This window comes from Myotis lucifugus, unplaced genomic scaffold (assembly GCF_000147115.1).
Source record: "Myotis lucifugus unplaced genomic scaffold, Myoluc2.0 scaffold_581, whole genome shotgun sequence".
Lineage (NCBI taxonomy): Eukaryota > Metazoa > Chordata > Mammalia > Chiroptera > Vespertilionidae > Myotis > Myotis lucifugus.
The window spans coordinates 94,524-101,561 of NW_005871629.1; positions in this window are offsets into that span (position 1 = coordinate 94,524).

The following is a 7,038-nucleotide window of genomic DNA, read 5'->3' on the forward strand; positions in this document are numbered from 1 at the left end:
TGCCCATTTTTTGATTGGATTGTTTATCTTCCTTTCATTAAATTGTATGAGTTCCCTATAAATTTTGGAGATTAACCCCTTATCAGATGATCACTGGCAAATATGTTCTCTCATGCAGTGGGCTTTCTTGTTGTTTTGTTGATGGTTTCTATTGCTGTACAGAAGCTTTTTATTTTGATGTAGTCCCATTTGTTTATTTTCTCCTTAATTTCCATTGTCCTAGGAGACGTATTGGTAAATATATCACTACCAGAGATGTCTGACATTTTGCTGCCTATGGATTCTTTTAAGATTTCTATGGTTACATGTCTTAGATTTAAATATTTTATCCATTTTGAGTTTATTTTTGTGTATGGTGTAAGTTGGTGGTCCAGTTTCTTTTTTTTTTTTTTTGCATTATCTGCTAATTTCCCAATACGATTTATTGAAGAGACTGTCTTTCCTCTATTGTATGCTCTTGTCTCCTTTGTCAAAAATGAATTGAGCATAATGGCTTGGGTTGATTTCTGGGTTCTCTGTTCTGTTCCATTGGTCCATATGCCTGTTCTTGTGATAGTACCAGGCTGTTTTGAGTACAGTGGCTCTGTAGTATAACTTGATATCTGGTATTGCAATCCTCCAACTTTATTCTTTTTTCTCAAGATAACTACAGCTATTTGGGGTCTTTTTTTATTCCATATAAGTTTTTGGATAGTTTTTTTTTCTAGGTCTGTGAAATATGCCGTTGGTATTTTAATAGGGATTGCATTGAATCTGTAGATTGCCTTGGGTAGTATGGATATTTTAATGACGTTGATTTTACCAATCCATGAACATGGTATATTCTTCCACTTGTTTATATCTTCCTCTATTTCTTTTTTCAACATCCTGTAGTTTTTGGAGTAAAGGTCTTTTACCTCCTTGGTTAAGTTTATTCCTTATTTTTTTTGTTGTAGTGGAAAATGGGATTGTTTTCTTAGTTTCTCTTTCTGTCAGTTCATTGTTGGTGTATAAAAATGCCATAGATTTCTGGTTGTTAAATTTGTATCCTGCTGTTGTCAAACTCGCTTATTAAATCTAGTCATTTTTTATGGAGTCTTTTATTTGTAAATAATGTACCATACTTGCATCTCTGGAATAAATCCCACTTGGTCATGGTGTATTTTTTTAATATATTGCTGGATTTGCTAATATTTTGTTGAGAATTTTAGGATCTATGTTCAGCAAAAATATTGGCCTGTAATGCTCTTCTTTATAGTGTCTTTATCTGGTTTTGGAATTAGAGTAATGCTGGCCTCATAAAAAGAGCTTGGATGTGTTCCTTCCTCTTGGATTTTATAGAATAGTTTGGAGAGTATAGGTGTTAGTTCTTTGAATGTTGGGTAAAACTCTCCTGTGAAGCCATCTGGATCAGGGCGTATTTTTGCTGGAATTTTTTTTTTTTTATCACTGCTTCAGTTTCATCAGCAGTTATCTGCCTATTCAGGTTTTCTGATTCTTTCTGATTGAGTTTTAGAAGATTGTATTTTTCTAGGAATATGTCTATTTTGTAAAGGTTGTCCAGTTTGTTGCAATAGAGTTGTTCATAGTATTTTTTATGACTCTGTATTGCTGTGTAGTCAGTTGTTACTTGACCTCTTTTGTTTCTGATTTTATTTATTTGGGTCCTTTCTCTTTGTTTCTTATTGAGTCTAGCTAGAAGTTCATCAATCTTGTTTATGCTTTCAAAGAACCATCTCTTGGTTTTATTGTTCTTTTGTATTGTTTTCTTTGGTCTCTATGTCATTTATTTATGCTCTGACCTTTCTTATTTCTTTCCTTCTACTTACTCTGGGCTTTTATTGTTTCTCTCTTTCTAATTCTTTAAGTTGTTGGGTTAGTAACTTATTACAGCTTTTTCTTGTTTTTTGAGGTAGCCCTGTAGTGATATTAACATCCTTCTCAGGATTGCTTTCACTGTGTCCCATAGATTTTGGATTGTTGTGTTTTCATTGTCATTTGTTTCCAGTATGTTTTTTTGCTTCTTCTTTTATCTCTTTGGTAACCCAGTCATTGTTTAATAGCATGCTGTTTAGCCTTCATGTGTTTGATTTTTTTGAATGTTTTTATTGTAGTTTATATCTAATTTTATGGCATTGTGATCTAGAAGATGGTTGATATGATTTCAATCTTCTTGAATTTGTAGAGACTTAGCCTGTGTCCTAACATGTGGTCTACCTTTGAAAATGTCTCATGTGCACTTGAGAAAAATGTATATTCCGTAGCTTTGGGGTGAAATGTTCTGAAGATGTCAATTACTTCCATCTGATCTAGTGTGTGATTTAGGATTTCTGTTTCCTTATTGATATTTTGTCTAGAAGATTTATCCAGTGATGTCAATGGGGTATTAAAGTCTCCTACTATGATTGCATTGCTATATCTCCCTTGATAACTTCCTGAAGTCTTTTAATGTATTTGGATGCTCCTGTATTGGGTACATATATGTTTGCCAGAGTTATAGCCTCTTATCGTATTGATTCCTTTAGTATTATGAAGTGGTCATCATTATCTCTTGTTATGGCCTTCATTTTGAGGTCTATTTTGTCAGATACAAGTATTGCTACCCCAGCTTTTTTATTTATTTATTTCAATTTGCATGAAAATTTTTTTCACGCCTTCACATTCAGTCTGTGTTAGTCCTTTGTTCTGAGGTCGGTCTCTTGTAGACAGAATAAGTATGGGTCATGTTTTCTTAATCTTTTGACTACCCTGTCTTTTGATTGGAACATTTAATCCATTTATTTTTAAGGTTATTATAGATAGGTACTTGTTTATTGCCATTTTTATTCTTTATGCCTGTGTTTCTCCCTCTCTATTTTTTTCTTCTTAAAGCAGGCTCTTTAGTATTTCTTGTGTTGCTGGTTTGATGGTAATAAACTCCTTTAGTGTTTTTTTTGTTTGTGAACTCCTGATTTCTCCTTCAATTTTGAATGGTAGTCTCGCTGGATAGTGTCTTGGTTTAAGTCCCTTGCTTTTCTTTACTTTGTATACTTCCTGCCACTCCCTTCTGGCTTGATGTGTTTCTGTTGAGAAGTCAGCTGATAGCCTAATGGGAGATCCCTTATAGGTAACTTTCTGTCTCTCTCTTTCAGCCTTTAAGATTCTTTCTTTCTCTTTAACACATGGCGTTTTAATTATGATGTGTCTTAGTGTGGGTCTTTTGGGGTTCATCTTGACTGGGACTGTCTGTGCTTCTTGGATTTGTGTGACTTTTTTCTTCCCCAAGTCAGGGAAGTTTTCTGTCATTTCTTCAAACAGGCTTTCTATTTCTTGTTCTGCTTCTTCTCCTCTGGCACCCCTATTATGCAGGTGTTGCTTCATTTCATGTTGTCCCTAAACTTCCTTAAACTTTCCTCCTGCTTTTTAATATTTTTCCCCAATTGCCGCTCTGATTGTGCATTTTTCTCTACCTTATCTTCTAACTCATTGATTTGGTCCTTGGCTTCTTCTAGTCTACTGTTGAAACCTTCCACTGTGTTATTTATTGTAGGCATGTCATTCTTCATTTCCTCTTGATTCTTATCCATGTTGGTGTATTTTTTTATTCAGCTCCTTATAATTCCCATTGAGCCCTAACCGGTTTGGCTTAGTGGACAGAGCGTCGGCCTGCGAACTGAAGGGTCCCAGGTTCGATTCCAATCAAGGGCATGTACCGTGGTTGCGGGCACATCCCCAGTGGGGGTTGTGCAGGAGGCAGCTGATCGATGTTTCTCTCTCATTGATGTTTCTAACTCTCTATGTTTCCCTCTATGATGTTTCCCTCTCCCTTCCTCTCTATAAAAAAATCAGTAAGATATATTTTAAAAAACTCAGGGCTGGTTCAGCAAAGTTCTGCTGGCTCCCTGGGCTTTGCCTCTGCCTGCCTTCACCTGTCAGCCAGCTGTCAATCTTAATCACTCAAAAGTCTGTTCCTCACAGGGCTTTAGGAGGAAGAGGTGATGTTTAGCTTTCAGAGAATATGGTGTATGTGTTCTCCTATCCCACTTAATTATGGATGTCTTGTTGGTAGGAAGGATTTCTCCTCTGACTTGCTACCAGTGAAATTGGGACTCACTAGATTTTGCTCTGATATTGTTGAATCTGGTCCCTTGGTGTCTATCTAGGTCTCCTGGAAGCTGCTCTAGTGCAAGAGAATATGAATCACTGTCTCTTTTTGACCCTGGGCAACTTGATTGAGATCCGAGAGGTTGAAGCCCCTAGTAGTCCAGTAGTCATGGAGTCCTTAGCCCAGAGGCTGGGTATGCCTTGAGTCTCACACCTTGATTGTCTCTGTTCTGAGTTGTACTCCCTTCTCTCACTTATCTGGTCCCTCAGGTCAGCTGCAGATGGCAGGGTGGCATGCACACTGTCCCTTTAGTGTGCACTGATTGTATGGTCCCAGAGTCTGGGCAGGTTGGTGCACAAGGTCCCTCTGGTGTGCACTCACTGCGTGGTCCTGGAGCCCACTCACTATGGGGGTCCCAGATTCTGCAACGGGGGTCTCTTGCGAGTTCCCACTGGCCAGCGGCTCATTGTGTGGGTCCAAGGTGGTGTCCAAGGCTAGTCTGGTGATGGTGAGGATATGCTCCTAGCCACCAATGCTGCCCTCTTCAAGATGGCATGGTTTCCTTGTCAGAGCCATGCCTGCCCAGGGAGTGCCTGTGGCAGTAGCAGGGGTTCTTTGTCCAGGAGAGCCTGATCTGCCAGCCCCTGAGACTCCTGTGAGATCTAACTGTCCCTCACTCACACACACAAATACACACACACACCACACGTCCACATACACACCCATCACTCCCTTATTCATTCACACTCTCTCCCTCACTGCAGTCCTGCTCCCTGTCTACATTTCCACTGTCATCTCTACTACTTTCCCTCATGTATTTCAACATTTAACCTTAACAAAATAAATGCTTTCTTCTTTTGCTTCTGTGGGTAATTTCAGATTTCTTACTTTTTCTCCTTCTTTATTTCTTGCCAGCCATCTTCAAGAATCTCTTCTTCACAGAGCTGATAAGGAACGCCTCTCTCCATAGTTCTCTATCTTCTGTACGCACAGTCCTTGGGCATTGGCACTATAATATTTACCACATTATGTTTAAATTTGTCTTTTTATGTGCTCCCCTAATTAAACTGTAAACTGCAATAGTCTGTATTTGTAAACACTGCTTAGTATATAATTAGTACCTACTGCTTAGGACATACTATTAGAACATAGCTTTTTCATTTAATGTACTTCTGAAAGTTGAACATAAAAGATTTATACTGTACACATTATTATAGTATTATCCAAGTGACTATAGGTAATATTACTAAGCAATCTCTATGGAAGTATGACTCAATAAAATGTTTCCTTATTTGGTATGGTTTTTCACATAACACCTAAATCTGAACATTTTATGAGCATAAGAGCTGCTACCAGTGTTTCTTTGTTTTTCTTGATGTAAATTTACTTTTCTCTTGGTTCTTTAATTTTTTTCATACAAAGTACAAAAAATTCACCAAGCTGAGTCCCACTGTTTCTAGCATATTATTTTCTTTATAGAACCAGCCATAATTTCTAATAAAATGTCACTGTGCACCAAGCTTTACCTTACCTCAAGTACAATGGCCCCTCAGGAGCTCCAGACACATTTACAAAAGTTTGGGAACCATGGAATTGCTGAGATGACAAAAATGAAATTCTGTAGGCATATCTTTTTCTTGTGTTAATACCATATTTATGAGATGGTAAATACATTCTATTTCTAGTCAAATCAGCTTGTACTTATTACAAAAAGCTATATCTTGAAATATATCAAACATTTGAGAGCCATGATTCACTATCTCCACTCAGTGGAGTTATAGCTATTAACAGGCATAAACAGAAAACTAAATAAGCTCATTAGTCATACCTTTCTGCAGATTCTTGAAAAAGATCCACGAAATCACTACGTTTGTAATCCGAAAAAGAGAATAGTACCTTATCTAAGTTAATTTGATTTGCAAAAACCTATAGGAATAAGAAAGAATAAAAAATTATGGCTAAGATTTCAAAAACATGTAGTTTCAAAATATGACTTCTGTAGCTTCTTAAAATACAACAAGAAGTACAAATTGACTTTTATACGAACAGTCAGGAATGAAAAGTATAGCATAGGATATACAGTCAGTAATATAGTAATAACTATGCATGGTGTCAGATGGTGACACCATGGTGATCACTTTGTGAGGTATATAAATGTCTAATCACTATGTTGTACACCTGAAAACTAATTTAATATTGTATGTCAACTATAATTTAAAAATTTTTAAATATTTTTAAAAATAAGATCTTAAATAATAGAATCAAACCATAATCACATGATTTTTACTCCTAGAAAATCACTTGAAATGTGTCTCTCCCTAGTAAATATTTTCCAATCTGTCAAGACAGACTATAGAGTACTACGCATATACAAGTGATTTTTATTGAATCACCCAAGTTATTTTCCAAAGTAAGTAAAAAATAAGTTCATATTTCTTTTCTTTCTTTTTAAATAGTATTTTTTCATTGATTTTTTAGAGAGAGAGAAAAAGGGAGAGAGAGAAACAACGAGAGAGAAACATCAATCAGCTGCCTCCTGAACAACATCACCCACAACCTGGGCAAGTACCCTGATGAAGAATTAAACCAGCAACCTCTGGGTGCACGGGGTGATGCTCAACCAACTGAGCCACACTAGCCAGGGTTAAGCTTCATTTTTCTTTAAAAAAAAAAAGATTATGACTTCAGCCCAGAAATTCTTACAATGAGTGTTGAGTTTATTGTAAATATAAAATTCCCAACATTATATTTATCTTTATTTTAGAACTTGCGTAATCTAATACAGTAATTCTAAGCATGTCTCTGCCATGAGAGTTAGTACTGCCCGATGGTCCTTAGGCCACTTGTAGCATTCGCAGCCTCCGGTACAGTACCTAGCCCACCAGTAAATAGAACTGAATATAATGGAAGGGTAAAAGTCATTAAAATTAAGATTCAGTAATCAATATTTTGGCTCTCAATTCTGTTTCAATTAA